At 40.8% G+C, this 20,699-nt stretch overlaps 1 protein-coding gene and 1 non-coding gene across 5 annotated transcripts in view; one reads left to right on the forward strand and one right to left on the reverse strand.

Moving 5' to 3' along the window:
* PLEKHA5 (pleckstrin homology domain containing A5) overlaps positions 1-20,699 on the forward strand; it is a 241,684-nt gene that overhangs the window by 66,380 nt on the left and 154,605 nt on the right. The gene's annotated exons all lie outside the window — the stretch shown is intronic.
* Positions 9,524-9,630, reverse strand: LOC137776039 (U6 spliceosomal RNA). Its single transcript, XR_011076161.1, has one exon. It is a non-coding gene; the product is annotated as a U6 spliceosomal RNA (small nuclear RNA).

Raw genomic sequence — 20,699 nt, forward strand, 5'->3', positions numbered from 1 at the left:
AATCAAGACTCTATATACCAGCTACGCTGCCAGCTACTTGTACCGTTTAATCCTTGAAACGGCCCTATGAGGAGGGTACTATTATGTTCCCCACTTTTCAGTTAAGGAAACTTAGTCCAGAGAAGTGAACAACTGCCCTGAATCACAAGGCTGGGAGGCAGTAGAGCCAGGATTTGGACCCAGGGTGTCTGACCTAAGAGATGACGTACCACCTCCTTTAGCCTAAGTGGATCGTTAGTATCCAAAGCCAGATGGAGCTGGGCAAGGCAGGGACTGATGACTGGTAAAAGCAAAATTTTTTAGGACTTTGTGGCTGGTGTACTTTTTTTTGTTGGGGTGGGGCATGGTTTTTGATAGATGCACAGTCTAGATGAATATCATGGAATATCATGGAACAACAAAGGATATGGAAGTGAGACAGTGGCAAAATATGGGCCCTAAGACTGCATTTGAATGGGTCTTGTAGTGTTTTGAGGCAGTAGTACAAGATGGAAAGGTAAGATGGGATCTTTCTGAGATCCGGTAAGGGTTCCTAAAGTCAGATTCTTAAAAAGGAACTTAGGTTTTACTTGATCATATTCTGGAGAACTGAAAGCTTTCAAGTGGGACATTACGTGACTGAAGCTGATAATAGGATGTGAGTTAGAGTATTATTTTTATCCAAGGGATTTGTTCTGCTTCAGCGTGGTCACAGTGGATGTTGAAGGTAGAAGATAGAATGAGTCAAAGGTTGGTTGAACAGGGAGAGTGATGATGTAAATAGTTTCAAACAACACACAGTAAGTGGGAGGAAGATGTCACTGGGAGTGAGGGTGGGAGAAATGCGTGGAGCCCATTCGGCACCGAGAGGCCCCTAGTACTGTGCTTACAGATTGAAGGCAATGATCTAGATGGACATCATCCTTGCGTGATGCTGAACAAACCCAAGCCTGAAGATTATTTAGCTGTGTGACCCCAGACAAGTTAATTGGTCTGTCTTTTTAAGTCTCAAGTTCCTTCTGCTAAAGTAGGATTAGTAGTAGTACCACCTCACTAGCATGAGGAGTAACTGAGTTTAGCTCAGTGTATTAGTTTTCTGTTGCTGTTGTAAAAATTAGACACACTTTACTGTTGTAAAAATTAGCCAGCAGTGTTGCGTCTCTCCCAGGCTTCTTGCATGGTCCCACCCCACCTCTGACTCTTCTGCCTCCCTCTTCCATGTTTAAGGGCCCTGGTGATTCCATCGGGCCACCCGGCTACTCCAGAACAATCTCTCCATCTTGTCTCCCCATTTTAATCACGTCTGCAAAGTCCCTTTTGCCATGTAAGGTAGTGAAGTAACCGAATGGCGGGTTCTGGTGATCAGGACGTGGATTTCTGGGGGGGGAGCACCCTGTTACCCCTGCAGTGCCACCGTGCCTGCAAATTGCTACCATTTAAGCAATTCCTAGTACTATTACTATTATTGTTGTCATCATCATTACTGTTAATGACAGGATTACTCGCCGCTAGCATTTCATTGGTAACGTTAGTGTCACAGCAATGCTGAAAGCTTTATTTTCATTTGCGGCTCTACTGGATCTGTTTGGCAGAGATGTCAATCTGATACTATAAGTAGTTTAACTTGAGGTGGCATGTTAGTTTTTAGACGTACTCAGGAAGGAAAATTCTGAACTCTTAAGTTGTGCGAAGATATTTTTTTCCGGATAATAGCATATGGCGGTCATTAATCAGCCTTGTCATCAGAATGTAAAGTTATGTGTGCCATTTTATTATTAATGATTTGCAAATAAGAGGACTGGTAACAATTTATTTTCTTCCTAATACATTTCTAATATATCTGGTTGGGGAGAGACTACATATTATATAATTTGCTTTATATTTTATGGTTTAAATAGTTGTTTTTGAACAGCAAATAGTTATATTTGTAAAAAGCAGAAAAAATTTTATACTGTTGGCTTGCTACTTATGTTTTTAAATCTTCAGATTTATTTATACACCGATTAAAGCCCTGTAAATTACACTTGAACAGGCATTAATATGAGCACCTAAAATGTTAAGAGTTTTTTGTTTGGCCAGATGAGGGCACTTTTTCTTTACATTTCTGGAGTTTGAGCTGTGAAGCAGATTTGTTTTTCTCCATCCAAGCTGTTACTTACTTTCTGTTATTATTGCCAGTGAGAGAAATAGTTCTGACATTTTTAATGTTTTGATTGTGTTGTATTCTTACAGGTTGATCTTTCCTGAAAAGGAAAAAGCTTCAGTTTCTTGAAAAATTTTTGTATATGGAAACTTTAAAATGAATGACAATTTCTGTGGTACAGGGTAGTTTTAAGAAATACATGTATACGTGATTTGTAGTTTTGCTTATAATTAGTAATAACGGTTGAAATTTACTTTTATCCTAATTCGAGTACTCTGTCCATAGCAAGATGAAGTGGAATTAGCCGGACTCTTCTTCTCCTCATCAAACTTCTTACGCCTACTTTACATTGAATCAGTGTCACTTTGCATCTCCATCAAAATCCAAGTAATGAAGAGGAAATAAAATACCAGAAATATTTTGTCTTAAAAACAAACCCCAAAACCAAAAATAAATAAATAGAAAGGTTAGCTAGACCACACAATCCAACACCTGTAAGTAAAATATCAGATGTAGCATGTTTAACTTTTTTATTTGTAGTGCTGGCTGTCAAGGGCTAGGGTGAGTTGAGTAGGATAAGGTTTCTCAGGTTATGTGTGATGGTACTAAAAACAGTACAGACTGCAGTTGCTTCGTGTTGATGTGAATATTCTAAGGAGAAAACCAAAGACAGAGTAATGTTGAGGATTATATTAAAGGGCCCCCGTCATAAAGCTCTTGTTATCTCACCGTAGATAAAACACGTTTACGACTTCTTTTGAAAGTTAAGTTTCTGAACAGCAATGAAACAGGGAACTTGCTTATTAAAGTTTAAAAAACACTAATGAAAATAGATGTCATCAAAACTTGATTGGCTTGAAGGAGATTAAAAAGGGGAGAAACCACCATGAATGAGTCCAAAGGGCAAGTTTGTTTAAAATTGTGCACAAGTTTAAAAGTCATGGGAAGGCATGAATTAGTTTTAAAATATACGTATAGCAAGATGAGGATGAAGAATACCTCCCTGGAGTAGAGTCAAGAAAGCTGCGGTCAAGTGACTCTGGAAGGGGGTAGGGGCGTCAGCCTAGTGAGCCAGCCGACCTTAGTGTCCCCTGTGACTGCCAGGCAGCGCTGCGATCACCATCATCACAGCCCTTACTGTGGGCACCAGCTGTGCTGCAGGGGCTTCTCCTTCACTTACTCTCGTCAACGTCCCTGTGAGACACGTATTATTAGTCCCATTTTAAAGATGAGGACGTTTTAGGCTCAGAGACGTTAAGCAATGCGTTCAGTGCCACAAAAACTAGAAAATAATGTATTCTCAGGCCAAAATTCATGTCATAAGCATTAAAGACACTTTTAAAGATAGGAGGAACATCACCAAGAAGCAGGGGCTTCGGGTTGAAAGGATGGAGTTCCCAGTCAGCTCTGTCTGCCTCAGAAGGCCATCTGAGCTGCTTGGTACCTACAAGGAAGGATTTGTTACGGCCTCAGCAGCGAGCACATCTTCGGCCTATCGATGGACTGTTCATATTAGTCCCTCGGAGAGAAAAAAATACAGTATCCTAGTGTTTAATATCTACCAACATTATTATTTTTTTAAGCTAGGGGATTACTAAGAAAAAGGAAAGAAGACAGTAGTGGCTTTTCACCTTAATTCTGTTTCTGTTCCCTGACTTGTTTTATAAATTTTGGTAGTGGTCTTTTGCCTAGACCTTACCAAGACACAGAATGTTGGAATAGTAAAGCAAACTTTTTTTTTCCTGACAATCCTTTTTAGCAAGTAGTAAATATTTTAAACCAGGAAAAGTGTAGATCTTTAATAAGAATTCAACTTTTCTCTCCCTTTCATTAAACATTCATTGGGAGCCTTCTATGTACCAGCCGCTCTGCTTGGCCTGTTGGATACAGATGTAAGACACAGCTGTGCCCTTGCTGTTGGTTTATAGTCTGGGGTGGGAACTCAGGAAGTACACCAGTCATTACAGTGAAATGGGATAAATACTGTGACAGCGGGCGGGGTGCCCCGAAAGCACGTACCCCAGCCTGGGCAGGAGCAGCGGGGAGGGACGGCTTCACGGAAGGAAGATGTGATGTTTGAGCTGAATCCTGAAGCACAAGTGATCAGAGTATTTCTCACACAGATAACTGAGAGGGAGGAAGGGCTGGGTTTTAAAGGGGAGATGTTTGTTTTGGGTATTTGGGGCGCGGTACTTAGGTTCTGAGGTGTATATTTGGTTTTTTACAATGTGGGAGTGGAATTTTTTTAAGGATTTTTTTTTTTTTTTTTGGTCCGGAGGTGAATATTTGAGACTCATTTGAATAGAAGTGACAGGAAAAGATAGATTAGTGATAGAATAAGGTAGAAAAAGAGGAGAGGAAACTGGGGAGTGAATGCCTGAGAAAGTCAGAGAGGTTCCTGGAACCCCAGAGTCAGAAGCCAGACCGGTGCTTCGGGAAGAGGTGGCGGGGCGTCTGCGGAGGGAGTGCAGCGCCCCTATGTGAGGAGGACGAGGAAGGCACCGGCTGTGGGTAGGCCGCCAGTCAGTGTCGTGCAAGCTTAGATTTCAGGTTGCGTTTTAGAAATGTGCATGTTCTTCTCTAAGCCTTTTTTACACTGGTTCTTGACTCTGGAGAGGGCATCCAGGGGCCTCTTTGAAGCCGTGTACAGACGTCGACGGCCTCCCTTTATTTTGTTCCCTGCCCATCGTCCTCTTTCTCCTGACAATCTAACCTGTATTTTCCTTGGGAAATAACTCCCTGCTCGCTCTCAGGCCTGGTCTTGTCCTGTATTTGATGCACACCTGACCCTAGGAATGTGCACGTGATGTGACTGGACCAGTGAGACTTGACCCTGGGACTTTCCTGAAACTCTGGAGGAAAAGAATCTCTTTGGTTGGATTTGAAGCTGTAAAGGTGTAAGCCAAGAGCTGTCCTCATGGGAAAGGAGACTCGGGGAGGGAGCGGGGTGTGGAACTGAGACAGACTCACACCCCTTTATCGTGTGAGTTGAGTCTCTGGATCGATTCCTGGACTTTTCAATTTTTTAAGCCAATAAACTTCCCTTCTTTTGTTTAAGTTCTTTTGAATTGGATTTTCTGTCATTTGAGGCTCAGAGAGTCTCTCATTCCTCTGAAGAATACTATGTACTTACGTATTTTAAATCCTGCAAACGATTCAGGGGTTTACAGATGAGTAGGGGCCCACTGAACAGAATTAAATGCTTTACTCTGTTCAATTATTATCAGTAAGATTTGCCCCACAAATGTAGATTCAGTATTGTTATCATTAACAAATTTATAATGGTCATTCTTGGGACAGTTTGATCTTTATTACAAACATACGTGTAACATTTTGTTTTTTTTATTGTAGATGAGGGGAATGGGACATTTTTATTAATGCCTTTTTAGATTAATTGAGGGTTAACACATTTATCTCCTTCAGCTTCTTTCAGTAAGGATATCCTTTTGGAAATGTTGGGATTCCATTTTATTCGTTATCTGTCTCTATAGGCTTATAAATATTCTTGCCAACCATAAATCTTAGATCTAGGAATCAAGACCATAAACCATAAAAGCAACATAACTTGCCAAAGGCCACATAAAATAAAATATGAAGTCGTCCCTGACTCTAGCTAAGTAACTTGAAGGAAAAGGAAAATGGTTTTGCTAATTTTGTAATTAGGAGTAGGCTTCCAATTCAGTTGAAAATGATGGATATTTTAAAATTTAATTCAATAAAAACTATTTACTAGAAGGCAACATTAAAAATACTAGGGCAGTTGGAAAGTACTTGCTCTGATAAAAAGATTTCCAAGGGCATTGTGACATCTGCCCTCTGGGTAGAGTTAGTGAGGCTGGCCACAGACAGGGTAATTATTTCTTTCTGGGCACTGCACGTGCCATGGATGGAGCTTCTCCCAGGCACACACTGATGCTTGTTTGGGTTACATAGAACAAAAAAGTTGGATTATAATCACCTGTGGAGAGCTGAGAATGTGCCTGAATTCAGTATACTACATTTCTTCTTTTCTGTAGAAAGAGACATTTCATAAGAGAATAATACCAACTAATTTCTAGTTAGTACGTAGAAGAAAACGAGTAAGAGTAAAAAGGTTAGATTAAAATTGAGTCCCAGACCACATTCCCTATGCTCTGGTCATGTGTTCCTTGATATTGGTCTGATGTTCTCAGCCTCCATGCTTTTTTATTTTATTCTCTATCTAAAATACCATTTATGATTTAGTATTAAATTATGTAATTCATGAATTAGCACTAATTAACAGTATATGAAGTCCTGTACTCTAATGCAGCTCACACTCCAAGAAGCTTTTTGAGACATTATAGTCAGACTTAATCTCTTCCCACTTATGAACAAGCATCCTCCCTTCCTCTGTCCCTCCATTTGTGCAGACTTTATATATTCTTTTCCTTCTACATGCTTTAGGCATTGCAAATGCTAGTGGGTCAAAGAAGAACAATGTGCCATTCCTGCCCTCTGGTGGTTGAAAGAAACATTGCAAACAAGTGATTATAAAGATCTGTGTGCTATGACTCTTCATCAGCCTTGGCATCATCCATTTCTTTCATTCCTGCTGCGTTTATTCATTCACTGATTGGTCAGTCATGTAATGAGCATCTTCTGTATGACAGCCTTTATCAGTACTCTAATGGTGCCTTGTCTGGTGTAGCAGCATTCTGGGCTTCAGTAGCAACAGTTTACACATGTGAGGTCTTTCAAATGGAATTACAAAAGGCATGCTTTCGATGTGTCTAGATCTGACTTTCTGCCTCCATATTTGGGTTGCAAAGTGTTTTCCTATCTGCATCTAACATTTCTAGGCCTCCTGAGCTTCAAATTGGTTGTACATGTGATGGATAAAAATAAAGAAGTATTGTACCTTAGTTCTCTCTACGTCGAGACTTAGCAGCTTAACACAGTAAGCATTTAATATCTCAGAGTTTCTGAGAGTCAGGAATTACGGAAGTGACCTAGCTGGGTGGTCTGGCTCCGTCTCTTAGGGGAATGCGGTCAAGATGTTGGTCAGGGCTGTAGTCGCCTGAATGCTTGGCTAAGGCTAGGATATGCTTCCAAGTCCATCCTGATCGGTGGGAGGCCACAGCTCTTTAGGTCATGGTGCTTGGCTTCCCCCGGAGTGAGCGATTCAAGAGAGAACAAGAGGGAGGCCTCAGTGTCTTCAGTGACCTCACCTTACAGGTGAGGCAAGAGGACTGCGTAGGGCTTGACTACCAGGAGGTGAGAATCACTGGGGGCCACCACGTGTTACAACCCCATGTTTGTGAGCCTCTGTCAGGGAATTTGGGCCCATACGAAGAAGACACTAGTACATCTTCAAATGGAAGTATTTTAGAGTGAAATAAAGGGTTGAAAAATTAGACCAGCTCATCTTCACTTTAATTTCATTCTTCATTCCCCTGGGTGAATGCCGATAAGTTCTCAGTGCTCCCAAGCTAACGCTTTTAAACGGAGCACTTAGAAATGAGTCTCATGAGAACAAGTTTTTACGAACGTGAGGCAAACATTTTCATTTTTAAAATCTGTGATCTGTTTCTGTTTCTGTGCCACTCAGTGGTGAGAAGTATTTCTGCAGAGAGGATGCTTAGTGATGGCTGCTTGTTTCTCAAAGATTCTTTGTCAAATTGCTTACATATTTTAATTGGAGCAATGAGCACCATTTTGGGTCTACAGTCTGTCAGAACGCTGCTAGCCTCAACAAGGTTGTGATGAAAAATGGCAGAAATACAGATGATCGGGTGGTAAGGAAAGTGTGGCCACCTCATGCATATGCAGGTTTAAACATTGCTAGGTTACTAAGCACGGATGTGAGCAGAGCTGAGAGTAAAGTGTCTAGAACAGAATCTTACTTTAGTATTAAGAACATCGGGTCTTTGAAGTAAAATTAGAAAGGAAGATTAAAGTTGCCACTCCTCTCTGCTACCTTCCCCCCAAGTAATTTTCCTCCCCGTTTTCCATCCCACCTTAATACATGTTTTCATAAGTAAAATCTGTTTTCAGGTTGGTATGTTCATTTTGAAAGTACAGCAATGCTACTTTCAGCGTTGTAAATGGATGGGAAAGGAAAATATGGGGGGATATAAACAATTTAAAATATTAGAATTCTGTTGATCTGGTTTTCATGTCATGGTTTCAATACCATTATAGAAATAAATCATATTAGAAATGATATTTCTAGCTATGCAATTTTATTGATGCTTCTGGTAATAGCCAACCTAGAATACATGTTTCCATGGAATAACTATAATAGCCTATAATGTTTGTTTATCTTTAAGGTCTTATTTTGCATATATGACTCATGAAATTAATATATTAATAAGTTTGTAATCCCCAGCGGCAAAAGGATAGATGAAAATATATTACACATTGAGATTATTTCCTTTAGAACTTATTTCATTGACCATATTGTATCACATTGATTGATTTGCATATATTGAAGAATCCTTGCATCCCTGGGATAAATGCCACTTGATCATGGTGTATGTTTTTTATGTGTTTTAATGTGTTGTTGGATTCTATTTGCTAGTATTTTGTTGAGGATTTTTACATCTATGTTCATCAGTGATATTGGCCTGTAGTTTTTTTTTTTTTTCTGTGACATCTTTGTCTGGTTTTGGTATCAGGGTGATGGTGGCCTCCTAGAATGAGTTTGGGAGTGTTCCTCCCTCTGCTATGTTTTGGAAGAGTTTGAGAAGGATAGGTGTTAGCTTTACTCTAACTGTTGGATAGAATTCACTTGTGAAGCCATCTGGTCCTGGGCTTTAGTTTGTTGGAAGATTTTTAATCAGAGTTTCAATTTCAGTGCTTGTGATTGGTCTGTTTATATTTTCTGTTTCTTCCTGGTTCAGTCTTGGAAGGTTGTACTTTTCTAAGAATTTGTCCATTTCTTCCAGGTTGTCCATTTTATTGGCATACAGTTGCTTGTAGTAGTCTCTCAAGATCCTTTGTATTTCTGCAGTGTCAGTTGTTACTTCTCCTTTTTCATTTCTAATTCTGTTGATTTGAGTCTTCTCCCTTTTTTTCTTGATGAGTCTGGCTAAAGGTTTATCAAGTTTGTTTATCTTCTCAGAGAACCAGCTTTTAGTTTTACTGATCTTTGCTATTGTTTCCTTCATTTATTTTTCATTTATTTCCGATCTTATCTTTATGATTTCTTTCCTTCTGCTAACTTTGCGGTTTTTTTGTTCTTTCTCTGATTGCTTTAGGTGTAAGTTTAGGTTATTTTTTGAGATTTTTCCTGTTTCTTTTTTCTTTTTCTTTTTTTAACTTTTTTTTTTTATAAAACAATCATATACTTGTAAAGGAATCTTTATACTTGACTTTACTATTAGTTTTTAATAAACATTATCAAGGGACTATATTAAATTCTTACATTTTCCATATATCAAAAATGTGGAACGCTTTATGAATTTGCGTGTCATCCTTGCATAGGGGCCATGCTAATCTTCTCTATATCATTCCAATTTTAGTGTATGTGCTGCCGAGGTGAGCACTTTTCTTGTTTCTTGAGGTAGGATTATATTGCTATGAACTTCCCTCTTAGAACTGCTTTTGCTGCATCCCATAGGTTTTGGGTCATCGTGTTTTCATTGTCATTTGTAGGTATTTTTTAATTTCCTCTTTGATTTCTTCAGGGATCTCTTGGTTATTTAGTAGCATACTGTTTAGCCTCCATATGTTTGTATTTTTTACAGTTTTTTTCCTGTAATTGATATCTAGTCTCAGAGCATCGTGGTCGGAAAAGATACATGATGTGATTTCACTTTTCTTAAATTTACCATGGCTTGATTTGTGACCCAAGATACGATCTCTCCTGGAGAATGTTCCACGTGCACTTGAGAAGAAAGTGTATACTGTGGTTTTCGGATGGACTGTCCTATAAATATCAATTAAGTCCATCTGGTCTAATGTGTCATTTAAAGCTTGTGTTTCCTTATTTATTTTCATTTTAGATGATCTGTCCATTGGTGAAAGTGGGGTGTTAAAGTCCCTCACTATTATTGTGTTACTGTCGATTTCCCCTTTTATGGCTGTTAGCATTTGTCTTACGTATTGAGGTGCTCCTATGTTGGGTGCATAAATATTTACAATTGTTATATCTTCTTCTTGGATTGAGCCCTTGATCATTATGTAGTGTCCTTCTTTGTCTTTTTTAATAGTCTTTTAAAGTCTATTTTGTCTGATGTGAGTATTGCTGCTCCAGCTTTCTTTTGATTTCCATTTGCATGGAATATCTTTTCCAGTCCTGTCACTTCCAGTCTGTATGTGTGCCTAGGTCTGAAGTGGGTCTCTTGTGGACAGCATATATACAGGTCTTGTTTTTGTATCCATTCAGCCAGTCTGTGTCTTTTGGTTGGAGCATTTAATCCATTTACATGTAAGGTAATTATTGACATGTATGTTCCTATTACCATTTTCTTAATTGTTTTGGGTTTGTTTTTGTAGGTCTTTTCCTTCTCTTGTGTTTCCTGCCTAGAGAAGTTCCTTTAGCATTTGTTGTAAAGCTGGTTTGGTGGTGCTGAATTCTCTTAGCTTTTGCTTGTCTCTAAAGGTTTGAATTTCTGTGTCGAATCTGAATGAGATCCTTGCTGGTAGAGTAATATTGATTGTAGGTTTTTCCCTTTCATCACTTTAAATATGTCCTGCCACTCCCTTCTGGCTTGCAGAGTTTCTGCTGAAAGATCAGCTGTTAACCTTGTGGGGATTCCCTTGTATGTTATTCGTTGTATTTCCCTTGCTGCTTTTAATATTTTTTCTTTGTCTTTAATTTTTGATAGTTTGATTAATATGTGTCTTGGCATGTTTCTCCTTGGATTTATCCCTTATGGGATTCTCTGCACTTCCTGGACTTGATTGACTATTTCCTTTCCCAAGTTAGGGAAGTTTTCAACTATAATCTCTTCAAATATTTTCTCAGACCCTTTCTTTTTCTATTTTTCTTCTGGGACCCTTATAATTAGAATGTTGGTGCATTTAATGTTGTCCCAGAGGTCTCTGAGACTGTCCTCAGTTCTTTTCATTCTTATTTCTTTTCTCTGCTCTGTGGTAGTTATTTCCACTATTTTATCTTCCAGGTCACTTATCCATTTTTCTGCCTCAGTTGTTCTGCTACTGATTCCTTCTAGAGAATTTTTAATTTCATTTATTGTGTTGTTCATCATTTTTTGTTTGCTCTTTATTTCTTCTAGGTCCTTGTTAAAACGTTTCTTATATTTTCTCCATTCTATTTCCAAGATTTTGGATCATCTTTACTATCATTACTCTGAGTTCTTTTTCAGGTAGTCTTCCTATTTCTTCTTCATTTGTTTGGTCTGGTGGGTTTTTGCCTTGCTCCTTCATCTGCTGCATTTTTCTCTGTCTTCTCATTTTGTTTAACTTACTGTGTTTGGGGTCTCCTTTTCACAGGCTGCAGGTTTGTAGTTCCCGTTGTTTTTGGTGTCTGCCCCTAGTGGGTGAGGTTGGTTCAGTGACTTGTGTAGGCTTCCTGGTGGAGGGGACTGGTGCCTGTGTTCTGGTGGGTGGGGCTGGATCTTGACCTTCTGGTGGTCAGGGCCCTGTCCGGTGATATGTTTTGGGGTGTCTGTGAACTTGGTATGACTTGTAGGCAACCTCGCTGCTAATGGGTGGGGTTGTGTTCCTGTTTAGTTGCTCGCTGTTTGGCATGGGGCATCCAGCACTGGAGTTTACTAGCCATTGGTTGGAGCTGGGTCTTAGTGTTGAGACGGAGATCTCTGGAAGAGCTCTCGCTGATTGATATTATGTGGGGCTGGGAGGTCTCTGGTGGTCCAATGTCCTGGACTCGGCTCTCCCACCTCGGAGGCTCAGTCCCGACACCAGGCTGGAGCACCGAGACCCTGCCAGCTGCACAGCTCAGAAGAAAAGGAAGAAAAAAACAAACAAACAAACATAAAAATGAACAGATAGAACCTCAAACCAAATGGTAAAAGCAAAACTAAACAGACAAAATCACACAGAGACGTACACACACACACTTGTAAAAAGAAAAAACAAACAAAAAAACACCAACAACAGAAACTTAAAAAAAAAAGGACAGAACCCTATTACAAATGGTAAAAGCAAACCTAAATAGACAAAATCACACAAAGAAACATACACCCACCCACACACACACACATACACACTCACAAAAAGAGAAAAAAGGGGAAAAAAATTTTTTAAAAAAGGTAGAGAGCAACCAAACCAATAAACAAATCCACCAATGATAACAAGCACTAAGAGCTAAACTAAGATAAACATAAAACCAGAAACACATCAGACGCAGAGACGGCAAACCCCAAGTCTACAGTTGCTCCCAACGCCCACCGCCTCAGTTTTGGGGTGATTCGTTGTCTATTCAGGTATTCCACAGATGCAGGTACGTCAGGTTGATTGTGGGGACTTAATCCGCTGCTCCTGAGGCTGCTGGGAGAGATTTCCCTTTCTCTTCTTTGTTCGCACAGCTCCTGGGGTTCAGCTTTGGATTTGGCCCCACCTCTGTGTGTAGGTCACCTGAGGGCATCTGTTCCCCACCCAGACAGGAGAGGGTTAAAGCAGAGGCTGATTAGGGCTCTCTTGCTCACTCAGGCTGGGGAGAGGGAGGGGTACAGTAGTCATAATTGGAATGTGGGGCGACCCTGCGGCGGCAGAGGCCACCATGACGCTGCAACAGCCTGAGTCGCGCCGTGTGTTCTCCCGGGGAAATTGTCCCTGGATCACGGGACCCTGGCAGTGGCGTGTTGTGCAGGCTCCCGGGGGCGTGTGTGCGGATAGTGACCTGTGCTTGCACACAGGCTTCTTGGCAGCAGCGTTAGTGGTCCATCCTTGTCTCTGGGGTCCACACTGATAGCCGCAGCTCGCACCTGTCTCTGGAGCTCGTTTAGGCGGTGCCCTGAATCCCCTCTCCTCGCGCACCTGGAAACAATGGTCTCTTGCCTCTTAGGCAGTTCCATACCTTTTCCCGGACTCCCTCCTGGCTATCTGTGGTGCACTAGCCCCCTTCAGGCTGTGTTCATGCAGCCAACCCCTGTCCTCTCCCTGGGATCTGACCTCCGAAGCCCGAGCCTCAGCTTCCAGCCGCCGCCCACCCCGGCGGGGGACCAGACAAGCCTCTCGGGCTGGTGAGTGCTGGTCAGCACCAATCCTCTGTGCGGGGATCTCTCCGCTTTGCCCTCCGCACCCCTGTGGCTGCGCTCTCCTCCGTGGCTCTGAAGCTTCCCCACCGCCCCCTGCAGTCTCCGCCCGCGAAGGGGCTTCCTAGCGTGTGGAAACCTTCCTCCTTCACAGCTCCCTCCCAGAGGTGCAGGTCCCGTCCCTATTCTTTTGTCTCTGTTTTTTCTTTTTTCTTTTGCCCTACCCTGGTACGTGGGGATTTTCTTGCCTTTTGGGAGGTCTGAGGTCTTCTGCCAGCATTCAGTAGATCTTCTGTAGGAGTTGTTCCACATGTAGGTGTATTTTTCTTTCTTTTTTTTTTTAATTAATTTATTTATTTTTGGCTGAGTTGGGTCTTTGTTGCTGCATGCAGGCTTTCTCTAGCTGCGGCGAGCGGGGGCTACTCTTCGTTGTAGTGCGCGGGCTTCTCTTGTTGCAGAGCACAGGCTCTAGGCGCGCGGGCTTCAGTAGTTGTGGCTTGTGGGCTCTAGAGCACAGGCTCAGTACTTGTGGCGCACGGGCTTAGTTGCTCCGCGGCATGTGGGATCTTCCCGGACCAGGGCTCGAACCCGTGTCCCCTGCACTGGCAGGCGGATTCTTAACCACTGCGCCACCAGAAAAGCCCATGTAGGTGTATTTCTGATGTATTTGTGGGGAGGAAGGTGATCTCCACGTCTTACTCCTCCGCCATCTTGAAGGTCTCCTCAATCTTACTCCTAGTATCTTTTTTTTTTTATTATTGTTTAGTATCATTTTTTCCATGGCTTTTCTGAAGCTTCATTGTGCGTTTTTTTTTTAAATAAATCTGTTTGTTTTTTTTTTTTTAAGTTATACAATTTTTATTTATTTATTTATTTATGGCTGTGTTGGGTCTTCATTTCTGTGCGAGGGCTTTCTCTAGTTGCGGCAAGTGGGGGCCACTCTTCATCGCGGTGCGCGGGCCTCTCATTATCGCGGCCTCTCTTGTTGCGGAGCACAGGCTCCAGACGCGCAGGCTCAGTAATTGTGGCTCACGGGCCTAGTTGCTCCGCGGCATGTGGGATCTTCCCAGACCAGGGCTCGAACCCGTGTCCCCTGCATTGGCAGGCAGATTCTCAACCACTGCGCCACCAGGGAAGCCCCCATTGTGTGTTTTTGATAGAAAGAAAATCATCAGTTCACAATACAACCATCATCACCCTGAGCTTTTTTTGTTCATCCTGTCTCATTTTGGAGTAATCTTGAAATCTTCCCTCCTATTAGGCAGTTTTAAGAAATGTTTTGCTCTATTATTTATATTTTCAGTGGTAGAAATACTACCTTAATGCTAGGAAAACTTCCTCATGGATAATAATGCCTTCCTCTTGAAGCATTACAAATTAGTAAGTGAATTATCCGTAGAGTGGATAAATTTATTTTTTATTTACCAAAATAAATGCCTTTTAAAAAAACATTCACTCTTTGATCAGCTTAATGCAAAGCCTGTACCAGGCACTACAGAAGAGAGCACTGGAAGATACTTCTGCACGGAAGATACGTCGTCTGTCTGCAGCCCTTGTCATAAAAGCAGAGAGCTTTTACCTACTGCATATTAGTAATAACAACGGGAACATTCACCGGGTGGAAAATATAATTGTTGCTGGGACATTACAGAGTTAAAAATCAACTTATAAGCCCAGCGTATCTGATTATTTCTAGCATGTTGGGAAAGTGAAGGTGATTCATTTGGTCAGAAGTCCCAGTGATCTCAGGGTCATTTCAGGTTCCCTATGCAATCTTCCTCTTCTTGCTTGCCTTACTCTTTCAAGACAGCCACTGAGTGTGTTTCAAAAGGGATGTCCCCAAGGAAAAGGGACTTCCCTATTCCCAACCCTCAAGATGGACAGAACTGAAGTTAGGAAAAAGCCGATTTCCACGTGGATTTTAAAATATCAATGTGAAAACAAAATGAGCGGTGAAGCCCAGGTTTTTAACAGGCAGTCAGAAGAGAAGTCGGAAAAGGAGAGCAAGATGGTGAGAACTGGGAGAGTATGGTGACTCATTAGTTTTCTAGGATGTTAATGTATTTGGCATTTTATGTCACTGGTGTTAAACTTTTTTGACCATTATCTACAACAAGAAATACATATTGTTACATGACCCAGTGTTCACATACAAATACATTTCTTTATATAAAACTGAAATGAAAAATTATTTTCCCCTTACTACCTGTACCTTCTCTTCTGTGTCATTATTTTAAAGTGCTGGCAGAAAGCATCCCATTAACTGCATTTCATTATCCTCTAATGGGTCAGACCAGGGTTTAAAAATACTGCCTTGGGAAACAGTGAGATTCACATAGGCAAGAATAGAAGTGAAGTAAGGATTGTTTTTTGGATGTAACTGTTATTGTGGGTCATCTGCCAGATTGTAGAAATCAACTACTTTGATCATCTGGCACACAGCTTTCCGCCCAGCAAGTGTCAAGTTACTGTTGAAGAAATACAGCACAGCAGTCATTACTACCATACAGCCAAATCAGTTGTTGCTAATATCAGTCTCGTCCTGTAAACCCATCCTATTGCAAGACAGGAGATGCTTGTTTATCAACTGCAGCTGCCACTGACCAAAACAGTTATACAAAATAAGCTAAACTGTAACCTAATCAGATGAGGAGGATCCCCTGTGACTTCAAATCACTCCAGACCTTTGTACAGTAACCATTTCTTGTCATCCACAGTTCCTGCAGGGCAGGAATTCTGGAGCTGTTCGGTAGGGCAGTTCTGGCTCAGGGTGTCTTATGAGGTTTTAGTTTGATGTTGGCTGGGGCTTGGAAGCTGGGGATGGAGGGTCACATGGCTAGCAAGTTGGGACTGGCCAGTTGGTTTCTCTCCACATGGACCTCTTCACCGGCTTATGAGCCTCTCGTGACATGGCAGCTGGCTTTGTCCAGAGCAAGCCATCCTAAAGACCAAGACAGAAACCCCTTGAGCTGTGATACATAGGTGTGAGTACCAGGAGGTGAGGATCCTTGGCTATCTTAGAGGCTGGCTACCATTCCTTAAAAGAATATCTTTATTAATCATTGCCTTGATTTTTTTTTTTTAATTTTATTTATTGATTGATTGATTGATTGCTGTGTTGGGTCTTCGTTTCTGTGCTAGGGCTCTAGTTGCGGCAAGTGGGGGCCTCTCTTCATCGCGGTGCACGGGCCTCTCATTATCGTGGCCTCTCTTGTTTCAGAGCACAGGCTCCAGACGCGCAGGCTCAGCAACTGTGGCTCACGGGCCTAGTTGCTCCGCGGCATGTGGGATCTTCCCAGACCAGGGCGCGAACCCGCGTCCCCTGCATTGGCAGGCAGACTCTCAACCACTGCGCCACCAGGGAAGCCCCATTGCCTTGATTTTTTAATGAAGGGAAAAGGAAACATGTAAATGCTTGTTTTATTTTTTAATTTTGTAAGGCATTTCATTTGCAGAGAAGTGCTGACATTTGTACTTTTCATAGGAAATTTGGAGAGAATCCAAAGGTATAAAAATGATAAATATTAGAAAATGGGATTCATGAGGAAATACTGAATCATTAAGCAAGTTATATTTAAAGTGCAGAATTATGAAAAATTAGTTAAATATTGGGAAGAATCTAAATGGAATTAATAAGGATAGAAAATAATTTAGTAAAATTAGTAATGCTAATCATTAAATAAGTAAAATTACCCATCAACTGATTGGTCAGAGACATGTGTCACTAAATTTTTAAAGAGTAGTTAGAAGACTGTCATACACATTTCACTTAATTGCTGCTCTAGATTAGGAGTTGGCAACAGTGGCCTGTGGACCAAAGCCAGCCTGCTGCCTTTTTTTGTAAATAAAGTTTTATTGGAATGCAGCCACATCCATTTGTTTACATGTTGTCTATGACTGCTTTCTCACTACAACAGCAGAGGTGATCATTGTGACCAAGACTGTTTGGTCCACAAAGCCTAAAATATTTGCTATCCTTTGCAGAATAAGTTTGTCGACCCCTGGTCTAGATTTAGATTTCAGACTTTTAAATACAAGGTTAGGTTTTGTAGTGTTGATGAGATGCATAAATCCAAGGACTGTAACATGTAAGTGGACTTATAAACACAAAAGAAGGTGCAGTGTTAAGTGTTTTTAATTTTTTTTCCAAGAAAAGTCTTAATAATTAGAAGGAGGGGTAGAATATAGTGAGATTCACAAGAATAATGCTTCATTAGGCAAGACTTTGTTTATTAGGATAATTCATGAGCTTCACATGGGGCTCGTGGGGGAACACATGAGGCCAACATTTGAAAAACAAATGTGAACATTATGTTGACTGAATTAGGTTATTGTGAAAAAGCAATTTAAAATTTTTAATCAGTTTCTTACTCTGAATTGGAAGTGAGGAGTGTTATTATTTACTTGGAAATCTATTCTGGTTTATGATTAGAGTTTTGATTTCCTTTTATTTTTTTCACATGAAAATATAGTCTTAAGAACATGCCCCTGAGTAATACCCATTTTCTACCCATCTACTGTGGGGTGACTTGAAGAGATACAGGTACTTATCAGTCTTATAATATGCTGCAGACAAACTGAAGAATGAAATTTCTGGGTAAGAAGCACGAAGTTTAGGGCTCAGGGTGAGATGAGTGAGGACAAGATGCTAGGTACTTATGTGCAAGGGTTGCAATATATTTCTAATAGTACCAGCAGCATATATTCTCCAAATGGATTGGTTTTATGGTCATTATTAAAAACTACTTTTCTAAACTAGTGAAAAGAATTTATACCAAATATTATATACTTTAAGATTATGGTATAAAGAAGAAAAGATTTAGAGGTGAAGTTATTTTAGTATTCTCTGAAATTAACAGCTACCATTTATTGGGTACTTACACTGGGCCAGGCATTGTGTCAGGTACATTTAAAAAATTAGCTCCTTTAATGCTCACAGTAACTCCATAGGGTAAGAAATAACGTTATCTTCACTCAGCACATGAGTAAACTGAAGCTTAGAGAGTTTAAGTTGCCCACATTTAGTAGCAGGACTAGGGCTTGAATCTGGGGGCATCTCGCTCGGGTCTCTCCTCACCACGCTGCTCCCCTGGGTACCTGCCACCTTGCTTCTGGCTCCTGTTGGTTTCCTTTCTGTTTTCCCTTCTTCCCATCTCTTTTTCCCTTTCTCATTTCCTTTTTTCCCTTTTTATCAGTTAATTGCATAACTGATAAATGCTGTGGAAAACAATTTATATAGCACAAAAGGGTACAAAAGTACCAATAAAACATGAAAGTCACTTCACCCATGCTGCCAACAGCCACTGTTCTCTCACCTGCTTCTGGGATGATGTACATGCACCAGAGACACCTGCCAGGATGGGACGCACAGTTCTGCCCTGTTCTTTTTGACAGGTGCACGACCTGTTCCATAGTACAGATACTTTAATTTATGCAGCCATTCCTGTTGAGTATCCTTTCCACTCTTGGCATCTTGTTTTCCCTCTTGGTTGCTGTTTATGTAACTTTGCCTAATGAGCATCTGGTGTTTGCCTTACCTACACTAACTGAGACGACTGAAGTGTATCTGTGAGTCTAGATGATCTTTGAAAAGCCATAGTTATGTTCTTCTACGACCTTAAATGGTATTTTATTGAGTCTAATTTCTTGAATAGGATTTTGTTTCTGTGTCATGAAGTCTTGTAACCCTTTCTTTTTTTTTTTTTTTTTAAATTAAAGTGGGTTTCTTTTTTTTTTAATTGATTAATTAATTTATTTATTTTTGGCTGTGTTGGGTCTTCGTTTCTGTGCGAGGGCTTTCTTCAGTTGCGGCAAGCGGGGGCCACTCTTCATCGCGGTGCGCGGGCCTCTCACTATCGCGGCCTCTCTTCTTGCGGAGCACAGGCTCCAGACGCGCAGGCTCAGCAGTTGTGGCTCACGGGCCCAGTCGCTCCGTGGCATGTGGGATCTTCCCAGACCAGGGCTCGAACCCGCGTTCCCTGCATTGGCAGGCAGACTCTCAACCACTGCGCCACCAGGGAAGCCCTTGTAACCCTTTCTTAAACTTCTTGAAAAGTGTCCTTCTTTGCTCATTTGTCAACAGATTACGTTTTGTATGTCAATTCTGATTTAAAATTTTTTAGGGATCTGCTATTTCAAGCAGATGTTTTAAATTACCACAGAAAGGTGATTTTTAGTTGATTTGTCATAGGTCATTAAGCTGTAAAATCATATATATTGTTAAATCTATGTAGTGAAAAACTTTGAGCCACAAACGGTCAGGAAGTAATTTTTCCAAAAGAACATTAAGATAACCTAATTCCTGGTGTCATTTTAGTAATTTATTTAAATGAAGATCACAGTTTACCATCATTGTTGATATATTGGTTAATTATACTTTTTATACAGCAGTGATGCTTATTTTGGAAGGTCTTTTTTTATTTTTATTTTTTTTTAGAAAATGAACTTTTCTAAAATGCAATAGGACTTTGTGTGCAGAGTGGCTATTTGTGTATAGCAGACACTGGTACATATTTATAAATGATAGAAGAGGGGTGGATGGATAGATGGATAGGAGGGAGCAAGGGGAAAAAGTAAAATGAAAATTAAAAACTTACCATGTCTGTCTAGCAAGAGTGTCTTACAAAGCAAGAAGAAAACCTACCCTGTCTGCCTCTTGTTTTAGGTACATATAAATAGGAGAGAGACACGAGGTGGCAGAGGAGAGAAAACATGAACTCCTTCTAACGCCTTCCCTCAATTTCCTAGCATTGAGACTGTGGGCAACCTCTGTCTGTTTCACCTTTTTCCTCATATAGGATGTGGATAGTAAATCTATCTGACAGTATTCTTTTTTTTTTTTAACATGTTTATTGGAGTATAATTGCTTAACGATGGTATGTTAGTTTCTGCTTTATAACAAAGTGAATCAGCTGTACATATACATATATCCCCATATCTCCTCCCTCTTGCGTCTCCCTCCCTCCCACCCTCCCTATCCCACCCCTCTAGGTGGTCACAGAGCACCAAGCTGGTCTCCCTGTGCTATGCAGCTGCTTCCCACTAGCTATCTATTTTACATTTGGTAGTGTATATATGTCCATGCCACTCTCTCACTTTGTCCCAGCTTACCCTTCCCCCTCCCCATGTCCTCAAGTCCATTCTCCACGTCTGTGTCTTTATTCCTGTCCTGCCCCTACGTTCTTCAGAACCTTTTTTTTTTTTTTTTTGGATTCCATATATGTGTGTTAGCGTACGGTATTTGTTTTTCTCTTTCTGACTTACTTCACTCTGTATGACAGACTCTAGGTCCATCCACCTCACTACAGATAACTCAGTTGTTTCTTTTTATGGTTGAGTAATATTCCACTGTATATATGTACCACATCTTCTTTATCCATTCATCTGTCGATGGACACTTAGGTTGCTTCCATGTCCTGGCTATTGTAAATAGT

The sequence above is a fragment of the Eschrichtius robustus genome, chromosome 13 (genome assembly GCF_028021215.1).
Source record: "Eschrichtius robustus isolate mEscRob2 chromosome 13, mEscRob2.pri, whole genome shotgun sequence".
Classification (NCBI taxonomy): Eukaryota; Metazoa; Chordata; class Mammalia; order Artiodactyla; family Eschrichtiidae; genus Eschrichtius; species Eschrichtius robustus.